Source organism: Panicum virgatum, chromosome 9N (assembly GCF_016808335.1).
Source record: "Panicum virgatum strain AP13 chromosome 9N, P.virgatum_v5, whole genome shotgun sequence".
Classification (NCBI taxonomy): Eukaryota; Viridiplantae; Streptophyta; class Magnoliopsida; order Poales; family Poaceae; genus Panicum; species Panicum virgatum.
The window spans coordinates 1,132,322-1,157,828 of record NC_053153.1 but is presented as its reverse complement, the minus strand read 5'-3'; the positions used below and the strand labels follow the sequence as shown (position 1 = coordinate 1,157,828).

Below are 25,507 nucleotides of genomic sequence, written 5' to 3'. Positions count from 1 at the left end.
GTGTTGTTTTTCTTTTATATAAGTACAGAAAAAGCATTTCTACCTAAAATAATAATTCTCTAGGCTAGGGAATGTAAGTGCTGGTAATGATCTTTTAACTGAGGATTGGATTCCTTAAGATAAGTTTGTGGTAAATTTTTCAGGATTAAAAGAGCTACACAGCAAGCATGAGAATTAAGATTCCTTTTTCTAGGCCTATATCTAACTAAAAATCTACAGAGTAAACTGCTAAGTTTCAACGGCTAAAATTTTACAGGCATGTTCCTGAACTGAAAACCAAGCTCTAGTAAAAATATGAGATTTTTCTAATCAAGGAAAATAGAGCTTTTGATTTACAAAGTTTATTGATGAATAAAACAAAAGGACTAGTTATACATTACTAAAAATTCCCAAAAATTTTATATAGCATCTATAAACAAATGTAAGGCTGTTGTAAAAATTTCAACTCAATAAAAGTAGTATATAACCCTGTGGATTTAATTCTATTTAACATAGGCATAAACCAAGATCTAATGAAACATATAGCTAGAGTTGTCAAAATGTCATAAAATTTTTACAGTAAGCTACTCAACTAGGTTATAGCACACTGTCCAAAAATTAGCCTTAGTTCATGACTACAACAGGAGATACATTTGTGTGCTATTTAATCTAATCCTTATCCTAGATTAAAATAGAAGCATAATATGAACATGTGACTGTAACAAAAGTTGTAGGTTTTGATCTAAGGATTCCAAAAAATGTTAGTTTGTATTTTTCTTATTTTTATACGATTTTATATGGAATTTACAAGTTTGCTGTTTTTGAAAACAAAAGAAAAAGGAAACGAACTTTTGCATCTAGGCCCCTGGAAGTTTGTTTCTTCTCAGGGAAGGTCCCTGGCGGACGGGACGGGACAGAACAGAGGAGAGTTTGCGCGGCGTTTTCCGGTGAGGGGAGGCACCGGAGGTGGGGGCTAGGTTGAGGGAAATGAAGAGGAGTTCGAGCCGCACCTGCAGATGGTCTCGGTGGGGGTTGGGGTGGCCCGTAGCGGGCTGTCCGCGGGCGTCGGTGGCCGGCGGCGGCCCTGTGCCGTGGCTGCGGCACTCCGACGAGGGGGAGGCGGCTTGGCTGGGCTTGGGAGCTCCGTTGGGGCGAGGTGAAGCCGTTCCCGGGGTTGATTGGAGCTGTGGGAGGGCGGAGGTGGGAGTTCGACGTGGAGCGGGCGGCCGGCGGCGGTCTGAACCGCGGCGGCGCCGCTCCGGCGGCCCTGGGAGGAGGCGAGCGGGTCGAGGAGCTGCGCCATGGCGAGAGGAAGCTCTCTGCGGGGTCTACTCGGGCGGAAAGGTGCCGGAGGTGGGGTCTCCGCGGTGAGCCCGTGCTCCGCGGCAACAATGGCGGCGGCCATGGCCGTGGTTCTGGGCGAGCTCGGCTCGGTTTGCTTGGGCCAGAGAGGGAAGGGGGAGAGGGAGGGTGGGAACGCATGCTGTGTGAGCTCAAGGGAGAGGAGAAGGCCGAGGGAGCAGGGGAGATGGAGAAGTGGCGCACGACACGACTTGGCGCGTCGTCGACGTGGCGCTTCGGGCAGCCGTCCTCGGCGTGCGCGCCGGGAGATGGTGCCACGTGGCGAGGTCGAGAAGCTTCGGGGAGGAACCGGGGGCACGGCGCGTGGCCGACCAGTGGACGGGACGCCGTCCCCGACGTTCGCCGGCGACGAACGGCGTCGTCACGGCGAAAAACAGAGAGGGAGGAGAGAGAGATGGAGGTGATGGCATTCCTGTAAATAGCTCGAAGTTCCAAAGCCCAGTTCGTAAACTCAGTTTTTCTCCTTCTTCAAGGCTTCAAACGAAAAACTTTTGAATACCAAACTTGCTTAAAATTTCGAGATCTAAAACTTTCGTTTTAGGCAAAAGTTCATTTGAGGCTTCGTTTGAAAGATAAAATTTGAAACTTGAGTACGTTTGAAAAGGTACTATATGCTTCGAAATTCAAATTTTTCTCCCATTTTTGTGTGGCAACTTGAAAAACTTTGAACACGAAAGTTGTTCATCTTTTGAAAACCTACAACTTTGGTTTTAGACAAAAAATCATTTAAGCTATATTTTAGAAATTATTTTCAAATCATATTTATTTAATATTAGAAAGATTGTTTAAAACCTCGAATACTATGGTTCAGTTGACCTGTCATTTTATGTGCAAAATTTTATATACACATAAACACACACACACATGCATATTCATACATACACATATATTATTTTCCAAAAGAAATACATAATTTGAGTTTTTCTTGTTTATTAAGCATGAAATCATATTTAATATTTCTTGCTTAGCATCTTAAAACTCTGGGATGTCATAGCGAGGCCGCAGCCCGCAGGTGGGCGCGCACGGCGTGGCCAGCAGCGCCGGCCGCGGCAGCCTTCTTCCCTCCGTCGCGATGCACGCGGGGCGCTCGCGGCCGCCGTGTCGCCGCCATGTCGCGCGGGCGGAGCCGGACGGGGGCGCTCGCGGCTGCCCCCTTTGAGATCGCGGCGGGGCCCCATGGCTCCTCCCTCGCCGTGCGGGTCCACGGCGGCAGCGCTCCTCCGCCCTCCTCCCTCTCCGCAAGGCGAGGCCCCTGCTCCGAGGCCCGGCGGCGCCCACGGACCGGGGCTCGCACCGGCGCGGAGCGGCGGCGACCCACGCGGCGCGTCGGCTCGGCCATGGCGCGGCGGGGTAGGGCGGCCTCTGCCAGCACCCCTCCTCCTTCCTCCTCCCACGCCGGCCGAGCGCACCCGTCCTCCTCCCTCCCTCTCGGGCTTCGGCCTCCGAGCTTCGGCCGCGTGGCCATGGCGCGGCGAGGCGGGGCGGCCTCCGCCGGCGGCCATGGCGCGGCGCGCCGTGGCGGGGCGGCGGACGCGGGCCAGTCCTCTTCGGCGGCGTGGCGAGGCGAGCAGGGGCGGCCTGCGGTGGCCATGGCGGCGAGCAGGGCCCTGCCATGGGCGCCGCCCCCTTGCCACCGCAGCGAAGGTGGAGGGAGCTCGCACCATGGCCGGGGCGGCCGGGTCCGCACCGGCGGCGGCGCGCCATGGCGGGGCGGCGGACGGCGACGAGCTGGGTGTGGTTGGGGCTGCGCGCGTCGGGAGGCCGGGGCCCGCGCCACGTTGGCGATAGCGCGCCTTCCGCAGCTGCGCTGGGAATTGCGGACGGGAGGAGGCGCGCTAACTTACCGCGTCATTTACAGACGCCCGCTGCAGCCTTTTTTGAGCCAAAAAAGCTCTGTAAAAGGCGTAGTTAGTGCGTAGAGAGTGGTTTAGAGAACCCACTGCGGGCAGCCTTAATCCAGGAATGAATTGTACACTATACGAGGTATATTAGCAAATTGAGGCCCCGTTCACTTCCCAAAAAGTTTGCTACAGTAACTGTCACATCGAATTTTCGGACAAATGCATGGAGTATTAAATGTAGTTGAAAAAATAACTAATTACACAGTCTAACTGATTAGCACGAGATGAATCTTTTAAGCCTAATTAGTTTATAATTGGACATTATTTGTCAAGTAACGACGAACTGTGCTACAGTAACTTTTCATCTCAAAATCGCGAACTGAACGGGGCCTGACAACAGATCTGAGAAGCCATTATTAGAGCAAGTACAGTAAATCGTCGAACACCTTAAGGGCAATGATTCCGAGAGGGGAATCTGGAGTCCTAAATGAAATTTATTTGCAAAACCTTTTCAGGGATGGGTGTAACTTTTCGCGATGAATCTAATGATAGTAATTAATCGATGATTGGCTACAGTGATGCTACAATAACCATTCTCTAATTACGCGGTCAAATGCCCCATTAAATTCTTCTGGGTTTCTAGCGCAGGGGTTTTGGAATTGGTTTTGAAAACCGATTTAATTTTACAACGTAATTAGCGGTCAAAGTGTTGATTTTCTAGAATTCTAGAAAACCGAACGGGACAAATATCAGAGGACCACACGGTTTATAAGGCGGGAGCCACTGTGGGTTCTCACTGGATGATGGCAAGACTAGGGCTCATGTTCCTACTACTGAACATGGTCGTCTGAGTGAGACTTGTGCATAGAGCTGTATCAATGATGGCCACCACCAGCACTAACAGTCTGATGTAACATCCTACTATAATATTCCTTCCGTCCTAAAATGTAAGTCATTTTGTTTTGTCCTAAATCAAAGCAGCCTAAGTTTGACCAAACTTATAGAGAAGAATACTAATATTTAACACATCGAAAAAGTAAATTAAGAAAGTATATTTCATGATGGATCTAATTATTCTCATTTGACATTCAAAATGTTATTACTTTTTTCTTTAAATTTAGTAAAATTTGAAACAGTTTGACTTAGGACAAACCAAAATGCCTTACCTTTCAGGACAGAGGGAGTAGCAATTTTCTCACTATGCCTTGGCCATCTTTCAATTCGAACGACGGAGCACTAACAGATGGAGCAAAGTTTGTGGCGAACGGGAGCGCAAACCCATGAAACCCTCGCTTTGTCACCTCGATTCGAATGATCTCGCGCAGGGACCACGCCGAATCCAAATCAGCGAGATCACAGGCCGATTTTGGCACCCTACTTGAAAATTGCAGCAATTGAAGAAACCTACAAATTCTCGACAAGCCGAACCAATAGAATCGCTTCCTTTAGTTCTATCACACGCGCAAAGAAAAGCATCCATGCCGAGCGCACCGGTGTTGGTAGTCAAAATTGGCATTGCCGAAGGCCCGACCGGTCGACCGGTCTGGTCATGTGCAGTCCGAGTAGAGTTAGGGTTTGGATTATGGAATCCATTTGTAACTCAATTTGGAAGGAGTACGTCTTCCCCGGCCTATAAATATAAAGGCCACGGCCAATTGAAGTCCTTCTACCCAATCGAATCAATCAATTTACAATTTTTCTATTTTTCTCCAAACCCTAGCTTTTCTAATCTCGTGCTGTTCTTTGCTCGCCTCTACAGCGTTCAAGGGCGTCTTGGGTGGCCTGCCGACCTCAAGACAACCCTAGATCTTCGAGCTCCGATGGGGTCCCTCCCGAGCTTGAGGTTCTATGTCTTCGCGAACCTCTCTGCGCCCAACCGGTCTGACCGGTTGGCGCGACCGGTCTGATCGGTCGTCGGGGGACTTCGTCTGGTTGCGATCGTTGCGATCCTATGCATTTTAGCGCTTGTGTTGGCCAATCATGCGTCAATATACTTTTTGGTGACTCCGCTGGAGACAGATCTGAGTTCATCGGGCGCAATGGCCGGTGATAAGGTTGACCCCAAGGTAGATGTGACTCCCATCGACATCAAGTATGAAGACATACCTGAGGAGACACGCAAGCAATTCGAGGCTGCGTTCCAGAAGGAACAGGAGGATGCCAAGAATAGATTGCTTGCATGCTTCGGAAAGACTCGATAAGGTGTGTTCAAGAAGGAGGAATTCCACATGCCCACATTCGCACCGCCACCGCCGAACCCATCTACTACGGCTACAGCTGCTGCTTCATCTGCTTCCACTCCAAGCGAGGTAAGTTTTACCTTCGATTCTATCAAGCAGTTTGCCGATGCCTTTTTGAGTCGATTCGAGCAATCACCAAAGTTTACACAAGACATGCTTATCGACTTGACTATGCAAAACAAGGGGAAGAAAACTGTCAATGATTATTCCACTTTTTTCCCTAACTCTAGTTTTTCGGTTGCACCATCAGAGAATTATCAGTATGGTATGCCACTGAATTACTTCGCGGGACAAACACCCCCGCCGGGCTCAGTTCGGCCGTCCAGGGCCGAACCGGTCAGATCGGTCGCACCGACCGGTCAGACCGGTGCTCCGGCGGGCGGACCGGTCAGACCAATCACTCAGGCCGGTCAGACCGGTGGCATGGTGCTCGGTTCTGCATCACAACCACAAGTCACGTCTCCTCCTGCTTCGTCTGATTATAGCTTGGAGCGAGAATTGGCGGATTTTGTGCCGCCGTATACGACGAAGTCATACGGTGAACCACCTTTCCCTCCACTGTTGCCCAAGGATGTTTGGGATGATTGGCTTAGGGCCAATCTGCAGTATGCCGCACAAACGATGTCCACTACTGATTCTGCGACACATCATTTCGGCCAAACATCCACGGGTAATTATGAGGCCGATCTTGCTAGGAATAAAGAGGATCTGGCCGATATGTTTAAAGAAAAATTGGGCTTTGTTGCGGGTAGGAGTCGGCTATATCGTAGGCCATATGTTGATGCTTTTGATTTGGTTCCCTACCCCACTGATTGGCGTGTTCCCGATTTTGTCAAGTTTAGCGGTGATGATAACCGATCCACTTGGGAGCATATTAGCCAATATATTGCTCAACTTGGAGAAGTCGGTTCTAGCAAGTCTTTGCGCGTTCACATGTTTTCTTTATCTTTCACTGGAATGACTTTTTTTTGGTTTTCTTCGTTAACTCCTAACTCGATTCATTCTTGGGACGAATTAGAATAGAAGTTTCATGATCATTTTTATAATGGGGATAATGAAACTAAGTTGATAGATTTGACATCGGTTAAACAGGGTAGAGATGAGTCTATCCAAGAGTACTTTAAGAAATTTAAAGATATTAAGAACCGATGCTTTAATTTGTCACTTTCTGAAAAAGATTTGGTTGATTTGACTCTTGCGGGTTTACGTTGTAGCTATGGAGAAAAGCTTGATGGTTCGAGTTTATTCTATAAATCAGTTTCAGGCTAAGGCATTGAGTCAAGAAACTAAATTTAAAAAAGAAAAGGATACCTACAAGTCCCATCATTCAAACACTCGCATTGTTGAGTATGATTCCGATTCATTGGACGATGAGGACAAAGAGGTATATGCTGCTGAGTTTGTTTGGCCCACCTCGGCCAAACCATCCACTTGTACATCTCTTAAGCCGACTCAAAAGAATCGGCAATAAGAGATGAAATTTACTTTTGATGTGTCCAAGTGCGATCGTATTTTTGATGAATTATTACGACTTGGGCATTTGAAAATTACTCATGTTATACCGCCGCTTGAGGAGCTAAAGCGGCGCGCTTATTGCAAATTTCATAATTCTTCATCTCATGCAATTAATGATTGTAATGTATTTCGTCGACAGGTACAATCGGCCATAAATGAAGGACGATTGGCCTTTCCGGAGATGAAGATAGATAAAGCTCCATTTCCCGTTCATACCATTGATCTCAATAATACAAGGGAAAATTTGATTCATGCCACCACAACTCCGTGAAATTGGGTGTCATGTTGAAAATCATGCCACTCAATGGCATGATTTTCAACATGAGATCCAATTTCAAGAAATTGGAGTGGCATGGATCCAACTGACCCATAATACAAAGGTGCTGATTCGGCCGGATCAAGCTGAAGGAGCAAAGGGCAAGAATGTGATCATTGGGGATGATAGGTCTGTTGGTAACAAGATTCTGGCCAGGGAGGTGATTCAGGAAAAGACTCCTGATGGGAAGAAGAATTTGACGATCATACTTAAGCCTCACACGCTCGGGGGGCAAGAGGGTTCTTCTTCAAGCGACCGGTCTGCTGCTCAGCCGGGACCGGTCAGACCGGTCCTGACGACCGGCAGACCGTCCTGGTGGTTAGCCCCGAGCATTCAAGCCGAAGCATCCGGAAGTGGGTACATGGAAGACTAACCAGCCAAAGGTGTAGGGCAAGATTGCAAATCAGAAGCCTACTTTTGGCCAACTATTGAACAAGTACTCAAAGGCCGGTTGAAACGATCGGCCCTTAAAAAAGAGACCGAGGTCACCTCCGCGTCAAGGCGGACCTTCATCTCCTAGGGGAGAGGCAAGCAAGCACAGGGGTGATGTGGTTACCTTGTTCCCTCCTCAGCAGATGCAGCCGATGTATGCTATGATGCCATGGGCTCCACCGGCGCCGGATTCTCAGTTTCCCGCAGGGGAAAATGGGGGAATTTGGAAGCAATGCTATCCGATGCCATATCCACCACACTTCTAGGGGGAGGGAAGCTCCAGAGGACATGTATTTGACAGGTTGAGGAAGCTGGTTCACGACCGATTGGGTCAGCACCAATTTGGTCAGGGGCAGAACTCCGGACAGGTCAGACCGGTCTACTCTGACCGGTCAAACCGGTCTCAGCAGAGGCCGGCCTAGTTTCGTCCTATGCGCCAAGAATACCACGTCAAAGAAAAGAAGGACGAATCAGTGCCAATGCAAGTTGATTCTGAGGAGGCTCCAGCTGTTAAGGTTGTGCAAGTTGAAGACGGGAAAGTAAAAGCTCAAGATGCACAAGAGGGACCGGTGATCATTGAGAAACCGGTCAATGTTCCTCAGAAGCTTGTGTTGGCCAATGATCATGAGGCCAGTAGCAGCAACCTCAAGGACTAAGACAAGGAGAAGTACTTCCAGTCTAGGTGGTGCCCACCAGGGTTGACTCACACTCAAAAGAGGAGGTTGAAGCGTCTTCGCCACCAAGAACAGAAGGAAAAGGAGGCAAAGAAGCTGAGGGATGAAATATTTGACGAGTGCATACCAAGGTTCCCTCAAGGCAAGATGTGGCAGATCAAGGCAATTAATCAGCCCACTGGACCAGTTAGACCGCTCCAACCGACCGGTCAGACCGGTGTCCCAAACCGGTCTGACCGCTCAAAGCAACCGGTCAGACCAGTCGACCCTGAACCTGAGCAGAAGGCCGAAGAAGTTGTTTCCACTTCAGCTCCTGGTACATCAGAGGCTCCAGCAGCTCCTTCAGCAGTAGAGGACGAGGATTCGGTGGATTACGAGGCTTCTCCGGAATGCACAAGCATGGAGATCAATGTTGTGCGCTTTTCTGACGACTATTGGGCGATTCCGTAGGAGGAGACGACACATCTGGATTTTGGGCCCCGCGAAGCTATATTTCAGAAGCCCAAAGATTCGGATAACCACTTGAAGGCTCTCTACGTGAGGGGGCACATCAACGGGAAGCCAATTTCTCGTATAATCGTGGACAGTGGGGCAATTGTGAACTTGATGCCTTATTCACTCTACAAGAAGCTTGGCAGGACGGACGAAGAACTCATCAAGACAAACATGACGGTCAGCGGCGTCGGAGGAGGTGATCCCATTAGTGCCAAGGGGGTTGCTTCGATGGAGTTGACCGCTGGGAGCAAGACGGTTGCTATGTTGTTCTTCGTCTCCGAGATGCAAGGTAACTTCAACCTCATACTTGGACGTGATTGGATTCATGCCAATCAATGTGTACCATCTTTCTTGCACCAGTTACTTATTCAGTGGATCAGCGATGAAGTTGAGATCGTGCATGGTGATGCCTCTTCCTTCATTGGTACCGCCGATTCCTTGTTCGTTGGTGCACATGATAACATCAAGTGTTTATCGGGCCTGGACTTGACCGATTATGACTTGATCAGTTGCACCAAGGAGGGTTTTGTCTCTGCAGTCCTAAAGCCGATGGAGAATCGGCTACACTTACTTCTATGATGCAGCATGACAATGACACAGAGCCAACCGGTCAGACCGCTACCTCTGACCGGTCAGACTGGCCAGGACCGACCGGTCAGACCGGTGCGTCAGACCGGTCAGACCGATCCAACGCAGAGTGGCTGCAGCAGCGCATTGAGCACTATCGGGACAAGGCGAACGATATGTGTGAGGCTATTGAAGACCTGGGCGATTTAGATAAGTTAGGCTAAAGTTTTACGTCGGCTGATCCTTTAGAAAAGGTAGATATTGGAGATGGTTCTATTCCTAAGCCGACTTCTGTAAATGCAAACTTATCGGATGATTGTAAAGCCGATTTAATAAAGCTATTAAAGTGGGAATATTCTGAAATGCCTGTGTCACAGAACAGTCCAAATAATACCGATCAAGTGCACTAATCAACCATTTAAGCTTAATCCTCAGTTATTGCACTCAACCATTACAACCAGACTGCCTGCTGTAACCACGATCGATTACACGGGAACTCTCGCCAAAAGACGAGCACATGTGATTACAAGCAAAAGCAGAGTTCAAAATAATTTACAAACACAAGTTAACACAGGCTTCCGAAATAATTCACAATAAAGTTTTACAATCCAGGGTTACATTTCAAACATCAGAGTTCAAACACGGCGGAAAGTACAACAAGTTTGAAACAAGCTTCGAAAATACAATACGGTAGATAACGTCGATGCAAAGTACCACCGCCTCCTCGCGTCCCGCTGTGGCCCTCGACGCCGTCCGCGCCGCCACCAGCCCGCGCCTGGCCATGGCCCCTCGCCACCGGTCTGCACCGCCTCCGCCCAACGCCGCCGCCGACCCGCACCCCGCCGCGGCCCCTCGCCGCCTCCACCGTGGCCTCGCTCCGCCGCCGGGCCGCGCCCCGCCGTGGCCCCTCGCCGCCGGTCCGTGTCGCGCCCTCCGGGGAGCCCCTGGAGCGGCCGAGCTGGTGGCCGCTGCGGCGGCGGCGCTGCGTGCGTGCCGCCCCAACGCCGCACTCACCATGCGGGAGGTGCAGGAGGACGTGCACCGCGTCGTGGAGAGCGTCCTGTTCCGGTCGTGCATGCCCGTCGCCGTCGACTGTCGCGGTGGCATCCACCTCGTCTTCGAGGACCGAGGTCCTTGATCTATGCCGGTAGCAGGACCTGGAGGCGCCATTGAAGCACAGCCGCCGCCCCCCGCGTGCGTCCGCGAGGTGGCAACTGCGCTGCCGTCGCGCGGAGCCTGCACCACCGCGCCCCCGACCTGCTCACTACCGTCGTCATCCTCGCCATCCTCGCCGTCGTCTTCTTCCTCCTCCGTCTCCTCCTCTACGAGTTCGTGGCGCACGGCCGGGGCGGCTTGTCCGCGGGCGTCCACCGCTCCTTCGGCTCCTTGGGCAGGAGCGCCCGCCATGGACTCGACGCGTCCGCGCTCGCCGCCCTCGCCGCGCTGCCGGTCACCGCGTACCGCCGCAAGCCGGAGCAGGCCGACGGCGGCGGGACTGCCTCGGCCTCCACCAGTGGCACGGTCAGGGGAGCGGACGCGCGCACGAATGGGCAGCGCGGTCGTCGGTGACCGCCACACGCGCACACTGGGGCGACGCGGTCGCAGGCTCCGCACGGTGCGGGGGGCGGCGGATGCGCGAGCGGGGGAAGTAGCAGCGCCGCCCTCGTCTACAACTCTGTGGCGCTCGGCTCGTCTTCAGCACTGGCGCGGGAGTCAACGGGACCGACGGCGGCTCCACACGCAGGGCCGGCGGCGGGCACAGGGGTGCAGCCGGTGAGTGGCCAAGGGGTGGCGCCGTCCGGCCTTGTAGGGAGGAGAGGGGAAGATGCCGAGTGGGTCTGACAGGCGGCAATATGGTCTTTTTGCCTTTTATCTGAGCTAAAAATGTTTACTTTATTAGGTGCGGTGTGCTGCACACCAAGCCACTCTTTCGCAGTGTGCGAGGAACAAAATCGATATTGGTAGTGTGCTCTGTACAAATTCACTCTTTGGCAGTGTCCTTCACACAAATTTCCTAAATGTAAATGTGGATATCCGTATTCGTATTCGATTTTAATATGGATGTCATATGGATGCATCCGAATTCGACTTTGAGAACTTTTCTCTATCTGATTCCATATTCGTATTCGAGGAATATCCGATTACATCTGTATCCGTCCGTATCCGCAAAGAAAAAGTGACTAGTGAAACAATCTTAAACTTATCTTTATAACTAATTACTTAATGATGTACACTATTTAAATTATTTAGAAAGCTAGATAACTAATAATATATTTATTAAAATTAGTAATATATAAAAATTAACTTTAACTATTTAATATATTTATTTCATGACTAAAATTATTTTATAAGATTCAAATTAATTGTTTATTTAATGATAAAATCTTTTTTATATGTCTTAATTATTAAGTATTTAAATATTTATTTATTTACCTTTAAAATTATTATTATATATTTAATATAAAAGCTATACATAGATAATTATATTCTTTTTTATTAGCTATCTTCTAATTCTTTACTCCCAACTTGTAAATTTTGATCTACTATAAAGTTGTTGACAAAATAAACTGATACTCGTGATAGCTTTATGTTTCAAATCGAGAAGGTATCCGGATTCGAATCCGGATTTGAACTATCTGTTTTGTATTCGTATTCGATGAGATCCGCATTCGCATTCGCATTCGTATTCGGATTAAAATGAGGTAAAAGATGACATTCAGATCCAATTTGATCGGTATCCTATCCGAATCTATTCTTATTGTCATCCGTGCCTTCACTTTCCTGACAAATGTCACAACAGCAACGCAAATGCACACGCCAATTAATCACCGGACCTACCTTGCAATTTGCAATTCAGAAATCACAAGCAGGACGGAGATGGACTTTTGGACACAGCATTCACCGGAATTAATTAGTTGCCGAGTGAGGAGGATGGTTGCCGTGGGCCGTGGCCCGTGGCATGCAGCCTAGCTTGGCTATGTGGAATGGGCTTAGCAGGTCCCAGGAGATAGAGACGGCCTGTTAATTTGTTGGGCCGTTTCTGTATTTTGGGTCATAGCACAAAAGTAGCAAAACAATGTTGGGCCAAAATTAAGGACAATCCTGGATCTATTTAGACTACCTTCTGGGCACTGACTATACAATCTACCGCAGGAGACCTTCGCTTTCTGTGTATGCAATTAAGCGAATTTAGATTTAGGAGGGCTCATTTTCTTCTTCTTCTCTGTTTCTTCTTCTTCCTCATTTTCTTTCTCCAACTCTTCATTTTTGGTTGAAATTTGTACGGGAGATTTTGGGGAGCTCCATGAGTTGTGTAGAGGTAGGGGGCCGGAGCACCCCATCACCCCCTAGCCCCGCCGCTGTTCATGGCCCTAGCTGCGTTGAGCTGCTACGGAGTGTTGGAGTAATGGGCTTGGCCCATTACTTCTAAAGCATTAAAAGAATTTAAAGCCCACTATTAATGCTAGAGAATCAATGCTTAATTCCGTACCGGGAATTGAGGAGGATCTCAACCGACTTAAAAGGTGGACTTCGTGTACACCACTTGTGAAACCGGTAAGAGGAGGACGGTGAACCACACGCGCGCGCGCTCGCTCGCCTCGCCGGGCCGTGGCCGTGGCCGTGGCCGAGGCGCGGCCGGACGGGCGGTGCGGTGCGGTGCGAAGGATGTTTTGCAGTAAAGAGTATTAAAACAGAGGGTACTCCTCTTCAGGAGACCTCTCCCTTCTCCCTCAGCTGCTTTCTGCCTTCCCCACCGCTAGCACTGCGCGCACAGGTCTAGCGAGAGCAGGGCCTCCGGAACCTCTGCTCGCTGAAGGTCCTGCACGGGACGCGGGCAATTAGGTTTTTAGGGAGCGTCTTGACGCGACTGCTCGCTCCCTGAACGACTCCTTCGTCTACTTCCCGGCGTAACCGCTCGTGCGAATGACTACTTCGTCTACTTCCCGGCGTGACCGTTCGTGGGACGACTACTTCCCGGCGTAACCGTTCGTGGGACTGCACTGCGAACATCTTCCTGCATCGACATAGTTCGGCTACTTCGAGCAAGACCAGTCGAATAGCATGTCTATTCCAGCTGGTAACGGCGCAACCGGTGCCTCCGGCACTGGTCCCGCCTTGGGGTACTTACTAAACCTACTCTGGTTTAATTCTTTGTTCTTGCTTATTAGTGAGAATAACGTGAACACATGCACATATCTTGTACACACATTATCACTCATCTATATCATGAAATTGATATTAATATTTGGAATTAAAATATACCGAAAATTGACTAGATATCTAACAATCCAAAAACCTAAATGTGTTAATAGGCTTTCGGTATCTAGCTTTGCTGCATCAATCAAACCACCACCTTTTGATGGTTCAAATTACAAACATTGGCAAGAGCGGCTTATACTGTGGTTAACACTATCGAGAGTGATCTATGTGAAAGAGGGTAAGCCTAAACAATTCTCTCCAGAGGAAGGGAGTGCGTTCGATGAGGCTGATATCCTCTTTCGAGGCTTGATCATTAGTGTTCTCAGTGATAACCGGGTGGATTCTTATATCCGGCTGCCAACTGGCAAAGCATTGTGGGATGCTCTTGAGGCTCAATATGGAGTATCTGACGCCGGGAGTGAGTTGTATATCATGGAGCAGTTCCTTGAGTACAGGATGGTTGAAGACCGTTCTGTAGTGGAACAGGCTCATGAAATACATACTCTGGCAAAAGATCTCAAAAATTGCAGCAAAGAGTCCCCATGTGTGTTACCCAATAAGTTTGTGGCCGGAGGTATAATCTCTAAGCTGCCACCTTCTTGGAGGGACTTTGCTACTTCTCTAAAACACAAGAGACAGGAGTTCACAATAGATGGACTCATAGGGACTCTTGATGTTGAGGAGAAGGCGAGAGCAAAGGACATACGTGGGAAAGGAGTTGTTGGTGCTTCAAGTGCCAATCTTGTTCAGAAGAACAACTCCCACAAGAACAAGAACAAGAAAAAGCCACCGCAGAACCAACCAAAGACTAAGAAGACAACCACTTTTAAGAAGAAGAAGAAGACGGGAGCTTGCTATGTGTGCGCTAGTACGGATCACTTTGCTGCAAAGTGTCCGAACCGCAAAGGCAACGACTCCGCCAACATGGTTATTAGCGAGCCTGGAGGAACTTCGGGTACGGTAATTTATTACCTACTGTTCTTTCAGTCTTTGGTTCACCCGAGTGGTGGATTGATACTGGTGCTAATATTCATGTTTGTGCTGATGCTTCTTTGTTCTCTTTTTACCAGACCGGCGGGACTTCCTCCTTGCTGATGGGGAACGGATCACATGCGCGTGTTCTTGGTGTTGGTACGGTAAATCTGAAGTTTACTTCGGGGAAGATCGTGCAGTTGAAGAACGTGCAGTATGTCCCCACCATCAAGAAGAATTTAGTCAGCGGCTCTCTACTATGTAGAGATGGTTTCAAATTAGTCTTTGAGTCCAATAAATGTATCTTGTCTAAGTTTGGTACTTTTGTTGGAAAAGGTTATGAAAGCGGAGGCTTGTTCCGTCTTTCTTTGTCAGATGTTTGTAATAAAATTGCATACAATGTTATTAACGTTGATGAAACAAATATTTGGCATTCGAGGCTTTGTCACGTTAATTTTGGTTGTATGATGCGCTTAGCTAATTTGAGCTTAATTCCAAAGTTCACTTTTGTAAAAAAATTCTAAGTGTCATGTATGTGTTGAATCAAAACAAACTCGTAAGCCTCATAAGACCGCGGAGGCAAGGAGCTTGGCACCCTTAGAATTAATTCATTCCGATTTGTGTGAAATGAATGGAGTGTTGACAAAAGGTGGTAAAAAATATTTCATGACTTTGATTGATGATAGTACTAGATTTTGTTACATCTATTTGTTGAAGTCAAAAGATGAAGCTTTACACTACTTTAAAATCTATAAAGCTGAAGTAGAAAACCAACTTGAGAGAAAGATCAAAAGAGTTAGGTCAGATCGTGGTGGCGAGTATTTCTCAAATTTATTTACTTTATTCTGCGAGGAACATGGTATTATTCATGAGAGGACGCCTTCCTATTCACCTCAGTCAAATGGGGTTGCCGAAAGAAAGAACCGCACTCTAACGGATTTGGTTAACGCCATGTTAGATACAGCGGGACTTTCCAAGGAATGGTGGGATGAGGCTATATTGACTGCATGTCATGTCCTAAACCGTGTTCCTACAAAGAATAAAGAGATAACTCCATTCGAGGAATGGGAGAAGGAAAGGCCAACACTGTCATACTTACGTACATGGGGTTGTTTGGCAAAAGCGAGTGTGCCAATAACCAAGAAACGTAAGCTTGGACCTAAAACTGTGGATTGTATCTTTCTAGGTTATGCTATTCACAGCGTTGGATATAGATTTTTAATAGTGAAATCTGGAGTACCTGACATGCATGTTGGTACTATAATGGAGTCCAGAGATGCTACATTTTTTGAAAACATTTTTCCCATGAGAGATGAAACAAGTTCATCTAGGCAAGAGTTCATCGAGGATGATGGCTCTGCTGAGCCGATTGAACACAATGAACATACACTTGTAGAAAATCCTGAGGAGGATAACAATGATGCTCCGAGAAAGAGCAAGAGACAAAAGACTGTAAAGTCATTTGGTGATGATTTCATTGTATACCTCATAGATGATACACCCAGAACCATTGAAGAGGCATATTCATCTCCTGATGCTGACTATTGGAAGGAAGCAGTAAGGAGTGAGATGGATTCTATTATGTCTAATGGAACCTGGGAGGTCGTTGAATGTCCTTATGGATGTAAACCGGTTGGATGCAAGTGGGTGTTCAAGAAAAAGCTTAGGCCAGATGGTACTATTGAAAAGTACAAAGCTAGGCTTGTGGCCAAGGGTTATCCCCAAAAAGAAGGAGAAGATTTCTTTGACACTTATTCACCAGTTGCCTGATTGACCACAATTCGAGTGTTACTTTCCCTGGCAGCCTCTTATGGTCTTCTCGTTCATCAGATGGACGTTAAGACGGCTTTCCTCAATGGAGAGTTAGAAGAGGAGATCTATATGGATCAGCCGGATGGGTTTGTATCAAAGGGTCAAGAAGGAATGGTTTGTAAGTTGTTAAAATCTTTATATGGTCTCAAGCAAGCGCCTAAGCAGTGGCATGAAAAGTTTGATAGAACTTTGACCTCTGCCGGCTTTGTTGTGAACGAAGCTGACAGATGTGTGTACTATTGCTATGGTGGGGCTGAAGGAGTGATTTTGTGCTTGTATGTGGATGACATACTGATCTTTGGCACTAGCCTTAATGTGATTAAGGAAGTCAAAGAGTTTTTATCTCAAAATTTTGAGATGAAGGATCTGGGAGAAGCTGATGTTATCCTTAATATAAAACTGGTAAAAGAGATCAATGGTGGGGTGATTCTTACACAGTCTCACTATGTGGAGAAGGTGTTAAGTCGCTTTGGTTATAGCGACTATAAACCTGTCTCAACACCATATGATGCCAGTTTAATTCTTAGAAAGAACAAAAGGATAATGCGAGATCAGCTGAGATATTCTCAGATCATTGGTTCATTAATGTATTTAGCGAGCGCTACATGACCTGACATCTCGTTTGCTGTAAGCAAACTGAGCCGGTTTGTTTCAAACCCGGGAGATGATCATTGGAAGGCTCTTGAAAGAGTAATGCGCTATCTGAAGGGGACAATGAACTATGGAATTCACAACACCGGGTACCCAAGGGTACTAGAAGGGTATAGTGATTCAAATTGGATTTCTGATGCTGATGAGATAAAGGCCACAAGTGGATATGTGTTTACACTTGGTGGTGGAGCTGTTTCCTGGAAGTCTTGCAAGCAGACCATCTTAACGAGGTCAACTATGGAAGCAGAACTCCCAGCATTAGATACCGCCACTGTAGAGGCTGAGTGGCTTCGTGAGCTCCTTATGGACTTGCCGATAGTTGAAAAACCGTTACCGGCAATCCTAATGAACTGTGACAATCAAACGGTAATTGTCAAGGTGAATAGTTCAAAGGATAACATGAAGTTATCTAGACATGTGAAAAGGCGGTTGAAATCTGTCAGAAAATTGAGAAACTCCGGAGTTATAGCCCTGGACTATGTTCAGACGGCTAAAAATCTGGCATATCAGTTTACAAAGGGTCTTTCACGAAATGTGATAGACAATGCATCTATGGAATTGGGCTTGAGACCCACGTGAGTCATTCTATAGTGGAAAACTGTCCTATGTGATCGGAGATCCCGTGAATTAGGATGGTGAAACAAACTAAAGTCTGACTGTGAGAAGAGAACCTTTGTGAAAAGGGCTCATTCCGTGTATAAGGTGCATTTCTCTTCTAATCTGTATGGCAGGTTGGTCTATACCTTAATGTGTGCCAGGTGGTTTCTTTTAAACAAATGAGTTGTTTTCTTGAAACAAAGATGTTGTCCTACAGAACATCTGAAAGGAACACACCTATATGAGTTTGACCACTGGTCATGGTCTATGAGAATTGGGTATTCTCTAGAAACTCATGAAGGGCCTGGAGTATGACTTATAAGCTCCAAACCGCGGGGATGCTTTTGCAGCCTAGTACCAGTGTAGGGCTCTGGTCAAACTTGTTTGCACAAAACTGGCAATTCAAGGCATAGTCCATTGCACAGTTGTGAATAAGTGTAGCCTTTGTCCTAGATGGAAGTTTAACTTAACAGTCTCTGTCGAATACTGGTATATCAATGAGGGAATGAGGGTATTTCTAGTGTGGCTTGAATTTCTTGGTGGGGATTGTTGGAGTAATGGGCTTGGCCCATTACTTCTAAAGCATTAAAAGAATTTAAAGCCCACTATTAATGCTAGGGAATCAATGCTTAATTCCGTACCGGGAATTGAGGAGGATCTCAACCGACTTAAAAGGTGGACTTCGTGTACACCACTTGTGAAGCCGGTAAGAGGAGGACGGTGAACCACACGCGCGTGCGCGCTCGCTCGCCTCGCCGGGCCGGGCCGGGCCGGGCCGTGGCTGTGGCCGAGGCCGAGGCGAGGCGAGGCGCGGCGCGGCGCGGCGCGGCCGGCCGGCCGGGCGGTGCGGTGCGACGTGATGTGATGAGAAGGATGTTTTGCAGTAAAGAGTATTAAAACAGAGGGTTAATGTCGTCACTAATGACCGGACATTGAAGGCTCTTTACGACGTCCAGGTTCGTTGAACCTGAGGCACATTAACTGCCGCTCATCAAAGCCATTCATGACGTCCAGGTTCGTTGAACCTGAGGCATATCGTGCCTATATAAACCAGCACCCTCTCCTCTTATCCTCACTCATCTCAAGCACTCATCCAGGTACTCCTCTTCAGGAGACCTCTCCCTTCTCCCTCAGCTGCTTTCTGCCTTTCCCACCGCTAGCACTGCGCTCACAGGTCTAGCGAGAGCATGGCCTCCGGAACCTCTGCTCGCTGAAGGTCCTGCACGGGACGCGAGCAATTAGGTTTTTGGGGAGCGTCTTGACGCGACTGCTTGCTCCCTGAACGACTCCTTCGTCTACTTCCCGGCGTAACCGCTCGTACGAACGACTACTTCGTCTACTTCCCAGCGTGACCGTTCGTGGGACGACTACTTCCCGGCGTAACCGTTTGTGGGACTGCACTGCGAACATCTTCCTGCATCGACATAGTTCGGCTACTTCGAGCAAGACCAGTCGAATAGCATGTCTATTCCAGCTGGTAACAGCGCAACCGGTGCCTCCGGCACTGGTCCCGCCTTGGGGTACTTACTAAACCTACTCTGATTTAATTCTTTGTTCATGCTTATTAGTGAGAATAACGTGAACACATGCACATATCTTGTACACACATTATCACTCATCTATATCATGAAATTGATATTAATATTTGGAATTAAAATATACCAAAAATTGCCTAAATATCTAACACGGAGTACAAAGTATAGTTATGCTCTAGGAAGCTTTTCAGCGTGGAATGTTAGAAGCTCAAATAAATAGTGAACTTCTTGTCTAGCATCCGAAAAGTTAAAACTTAGACAAGCTGAGTTTATATATGTAAAGGTGGAAATCTCGGTTACTTTTTAAGTCCAAAAAGTTAAAAGTATCATCTAAAAGTTATTATCGGCTTTTCAGAAGCAAATGACTAGAAACAACTTTTCTTTAAAACAATTTCAAAAGCTACCGCTCAAATAAACAGACCTTTTGGAAGACACAGATCAAACGCTAGATAGATAGATAGATCAAGTAGTGCCTATTCTTTGCAAAAACTAGCTACGAATACATGGAGGCCACGGCAGGACAGGCCGGCACACTGAATCTGGGTAATCAAAGCTGAGCAAAATTTAATGCACCAGTGACCGGCCGGCCTCTGAAATTAAATAATCAAGCGCTGGTTTAGATGCATAAAATTTTGGCGGTAAAATATTGTAGCATTTTTGTTTGTATTTGATAATTATTGTCCCGCTATGGGTTAACTATGCTCAAAAGATTCGTCTCGCATATTATAGACAAATTATGTAATTAGTTATCTTGTTTAGCTACATTTAATACTTTAAATATGTGTATAAAGATTCGATGTGACGGAAAATCTTGTAAAGTTTGGAGTTTTGAAGGCATCTAGACAAGGGGCAGTGTTGTAACTAACATGGACAGGACAGCGCGAGATGGGATCAACTCAGGCGTTATTGCCCTCACCAACCGCAACATCAAAGTGTTGTACAATTTATTGATTAATTACCATCTTTTGCTGGATATGTATGATCAAACCTTTGCAGCAATGAGCTTTAATTTAATGCAATTTGTTGGCATCAGATAGAATGATAGAACGCATCAGAGATAACAAATGCTATGAGCATCTATGGAAAACAGACCACTCAACCATCGATGTCAAGTGAGGGAGAGTTCCCCATGATTCAGGAAAGTCTAATTTTACACACTTGAATTATCGTAAAAGTCTAATTGTCAACTTTAAACTACACAACCAGATAAGATAGACTATTCAACTATCAAAATCGGACAAATTTGGCTCTTAGGGTGGTTTTGAAAGTGGTTCTGTAGTTTTAAGAAAAATTAAAAAATTCTAATGAGATCTATAAAATCAAAACTAATTCATTTTAAAACAAAAAATATGAAACTAGTTTCAATTTTTTTTTAAAAAATGTAATCTATCTATTATTGTTGTATTTGAAGCTTATTTATTCAAAAATAATATGCATAACTACAAGCAACCAAATACTATGAACATAAAAAATAGATTCGGATAAATGACAAGTACAATGCCAATAGATAGGTTACATTATTAGAAAAAAATTTATACCCATTTCGTATTTTTTATTTAAAATAAATTAATTATGAATTTTTTAGTTTAAATTTGAATATTTTAATTTTTATAAAAAGGAAAACCACCTTCAAAACCACCCAAAGGGCCAAATTTGTCTGGTTTCGATAGTTGGATGGTCTATTTTATTTGGTTTTGTAGTTTAAAGTTGAAAGTCGCACTTTTATGATAGTTAAAGGGTGTAAATTAAATTTTTTCTTTTAATTTATACTCCCTCAAGCACAAATTATTAGTCATTTTAGCTTTTCTAAATACATAATACATCTAGAAAAACTAAAACAACTAATAATTTAGGACAGAAGGGGTATCGATGAGGTGTTAGGCCATAAAATTAGAGATGTTAGTTAATTTAATTATATCTCAGCCGTGTTAGCTTATTAATTGTAACAATCCAAAATTAGAGATCAAATGAAAACTGGAGCTTACACGTGGCCCCCACATGTCATACTCTCCCCCTCCCTTCTCCCTGTGCGGCACAGTTCGCAGTAATGGAGGCCGAGGCCTTCCCGAAGCTCCCCCGCTGTGCATTGCCGTCGTGGAGAGCGATCCCGTTTTCCCGGCCGTCGAGCGTCGCCAAGTCGTCCACGACGCCTTCCCGAGCTCGCCACCTGCCTCACTCCCGTTTACGCCTCCCGTTCCACTTCTTCTCCTTTTTCTCAGTTCGCCATGGACGGCGTTTGGAGCAGCTCGCGCTCGCCGGCTTGATTAGCGAGCTCCTCTCCATAGCTTCCAAATCCACCGTAGCAGAAGTTCCTCCACGTCCCTAGCATCCTTCTCGACCTCTCCGTTCCTCCACGTCCCTAGCATCCTTCTCGACCTCTCCTTCGCGAGCCCCCTCGACTAGTGCATCGGAAATCGTTGGTTTCGCGGCCGCCGGTCACCAGTGAGCCCGAGATCCACCTCAACGCCGACAACCCACCTCCGGCCGTGGTTTTCTTCGTCCAGTAGCTCAAATCGAACCTAGGTGAGGTGCTCCTACTCGTGCGCCTCTTTCCCCTTCGATTCTTGCTTCACCAAGGTCAGAACGCGACCTTGCCGCCGCCGGCCGAGGTGCTCGCCGCCGCCGTACGCCGCGGGGAGCCCTCGCGTCACCCCGTGCCACGCTAGCGTGCGCACCGAGGCCGCCTGATTGCGCTGATGCTCGAGTCGCCTCGCTCCGCCGCCGCCAGGACCCGCCGCCGCCGGAACGCGGCCGTGCCGCCGCCGCTCCCCTGCTCTGGCGCCGCCGCCGTCGCGCAGCCGCGTCGCCACCTCCGCCCTGCCCCACCCCCGCACCGCGCCAGCGCCACGGGCCCAGGCACACGAAGTAGAGGCCCCGCCGCCGCGCTGCTCGCCACAGGCCGGCCGCCGGCGCCGCGAGCTTCTCCTCCCCTGTTTCGCGCCGCCGCGGGCCGCTTACCCCTGCGCCAGGCGCGCCGCCGCACGCCGCGGCATGCGTGACCGAGCGGGGGAAGACGCCCCTCCCACTGACCAGTGGGGCCTACTGGTCAGGGGGGGTTAAAGGGGGGGGGGATTTTCTGTATTTTGTTGTTTAATTTCGGTGTAAATTGTAAAATCCATATTAAATCAAGCAAAAATGTGAAAAATATGAAATAAATTTTGTTAGATTTGTTAGAGTGAGATCTATAGAGGAAAAATATCCATGATGGCGAAATGACCTTTTTACCCCTGCAAGAATTTAGATTGTGTTTAGTCTTGCTTAATTAGTTTCTATAGAGTTGTTAATCTAAAAATTATGAAATTTTTGAAGTAGCTTACTTTAAACATGAGTGATCCACCATAAAATTTTCATACTCATAGGACCTAGTTTAGTATATGGATATAAAATGTAACCAAACTTAATTATGTGTATAGGAATAATAATATTTTTACATGTAAATTTTTATACAAATTATAAGAGGCAAATAATAATGTCTTTGCTAGTCATATTTTATTTTATAGTAAATCATGCTCTAATTGATAATTTGGCCTCTAATTGCTTCTAGCACTAGGGTTAAAGTTATTTATCACCATACTTGCATCCTTTTATGTAAATTATTAATTTGTTTAATGTTTATCATCTAATGGCAAAGTCATGTTGGCATTTACTCATTGTCTCATATGCATGACATTTACTCATTGTCTCATATGCATATAGAATCCGCGACCGAGGAAGTCGTGTACGAGGTGATCGCGGAGCCGCAGGAGCAGACGGAGCAAGCCCCCGCAGGAGTTTCGTGACGACCCGGCCCAAGGTCCAGTGGACACTAGCTCTGAGCAGCAGCCCGCAGGTAAGTCCCGGAGCATAACCTATTATTTTAACTTATGAAATGTTATATATGTATTTACTTGCGTATGCATTAAGTTTCTAGGCGTTGGATGAAACCCTAGTTGCATGATTCCTAGGTTCCATTGGTCGGAATACTAGTATGTGTATGTCGTTATCCTTGCCATGCTAAAAATAGGATTCGGTAGAAGTCGAGTAATTTACTGTTACTCGCGAGATATAGGATGTCTTTATGACTTGGTTATGGAATATTGGAATATGGAGGAAAGGAAAGGAATTGGAGACCGGACGGGAACTGTCTAGCCCCGTTTGCGTCGGTTAAGGACCGTACCGTTGTCGGCTCTACTGATCATGTTTGAATTGTACTAACCGCATACCGGGAGTAGGAGGTAGTCGAAACCGGTAAGCCGAGTACTGCCTCGCTTCGAAAGTACAGAACTTCATCACCACCCCTTATGGCGAGTCGGGTAGTCGCGGAGAATTGGGATGCATATGTTTAATTTTGGTGGTCTCTCGTTGAGCCCGGCTGACTATATGTAGGTGTGGCGGTTCTGTAGTTCGAGGCGGGAAGGGGAATGGTTGGTTTGTATTGTCCGACGGGGCAAATACGTGCCGTGTTGGTTAGGTCCACCTTGCAAGGTTAAATCGGATCGATTCGCCGTCAGTCGCTCTCGGACATGAGCACCTTGATCTCCGAGTCACATCGTAGTAAGAATATAGAAGGGAATGAGATCATCAGTATAGTTGTACCTAATCAATTGTTTTTCCACACTGATTGGTATAGAAATGCAAACCATAGAAAATAGGTACACATTCCTAATCTTGAGCTAAAATATTGAAAGTAAGGACTCACTCTTAATTAATTGCTTTTCCGCAAAACAACCCACAGCCAGAAAGCCATGCATGTCTAGATAATGGGCTATGTATACCCATAGTCGGGTAAGTCTTGCGGAGTATTAGTATACTCAGGGTTGTGGCTCAAACTATTTCAGGTCAGGATGAGATAGACTTCTGTCCTTGTTGTGCTAAGTTCATCCAGCTTGGCGCGGATGGTTGGGAGGTGGCTGGACCAGATGTTTAGTCCCTGTTAGTTACCAAATCACACACCCGTGGGCTGAGTGTGTGATTCGACTCTGCGCTTCATGTATTATAGATGTCAGATTTCCTATATCGGGCTTTGTTTTAAAATAAAGTTGCTCTTATATATTATTTATGTAATTAAATCAGGTTTGTAGAACTTAATGTATTCTACTCGGTATTGTAATCGTATTTATATGTACTCGTCATGTTTGTACTGCCTGCGCTCACCTTCGTGTGGGACTACTGGTGTTTGTTTCGATCGGAAGGTCAGTTTCGAAAGGACTGTCAAATTGAACCGTTAAGCCAAATGTGCCTGATGTGTTCAAATTATGGCAATTTAGCTTAATTTTGAGTTTTAATTTGGCGGTTCTATCACATTAATTATATTCCAAGCAAGTAATGATCTATACCTCGACGAAGGTTTTGATCCTCCGGACGGCCATATTGCGGATGAGCTTGGCCGGGATGGTGTCGCGGGCGACGACAGTGTAGGTGTAGTCGTTGGTGCCGATCTCGCCCACCCACAAGAGCGCGTCGCCGACCTTCTTTCTCCTGTCGTCGTCCTTGCTGCCGGCGGCGGCACGGAGGTGCGCGTCGAACCAGCCCAGCTGCGTCATGATGGACTGCGACGTGAGATCGAAGCTGATGTTGTTCCTGGCGAAGAAGTCGTGCTCGATGGCCGTGGCGCCGGCCACCGCGAAGTTGACGCCAACTTCTGCTTGGTCCGCCGCCGTGGTGTTGGAGGAAGAGAGGTAGGCCGGGCGGGAGGAAGGAGGGGAGCTTGAGCGCCTCCGCCAGGAAGTCGACGACGAGGCGGCCGTCGGAGTAGCGGTTGGTGGAGCGGTGGAAGAAGGTGGCGCCGTAGGGCCGGCTGGACACGTAGCGGAACGAGAAGGGCTCCGTCGTCCAGAGCGTGTTGCCCGTGTCCGTGAACGAGTCGCCGAACGCGTACACCGTCCGGAACGGCGGCGATGATGGTGGGGCTGCGGCTGCCGCCGCACCGGCCACCATGATGATGATGGCAAGCGCGAGAGCGAGGAGGAGGAGGAGCTTGTTGTTGGCCCTGGTCGCCATGCCCATTGCGCAAAGCTAGCTTGTCACTTGTGGAGTGCGCGTGTGCATGCGTGGTGGAGCTGCAAGCCATGGCCAGCCGCCGAGCCGTGCGGCATATTGATTCCGTTTGCACAAAGTTGGGTGGCCAGGCGTGCACCGGCCGGCGACTGCATGCCATGGTACAAGCTCCGATCCAGCTTGCTGTTGCTGCTGCTGTGCTTGTTGGCAGTGACATTTCATTGCAGCAGCCGGCCGCGTTCAATGCCGATGGCCTGCTGCGTCCCCGGCCTGGACGTACGGAGCACATTTTCAGCGTCACCCACAATCCGTGCACAGCATTAAAATTGTAGCATACAGATCA

The 25,507-nt window shown here is 47.5% G+C and overlaps 1 pseudogene; it reads right to left on the bottom strand.

Moving 5' to 3' along the window:
• Positions 1 to 24,475: 24,475 nt before the first annotated feature.
• Positions 24,476 to 25,308, bottom strand: LOC120687473 (annotated as a pseudogene).
• Positions 25,309 to 25,507: the final 199 nt, after the last annotated feature.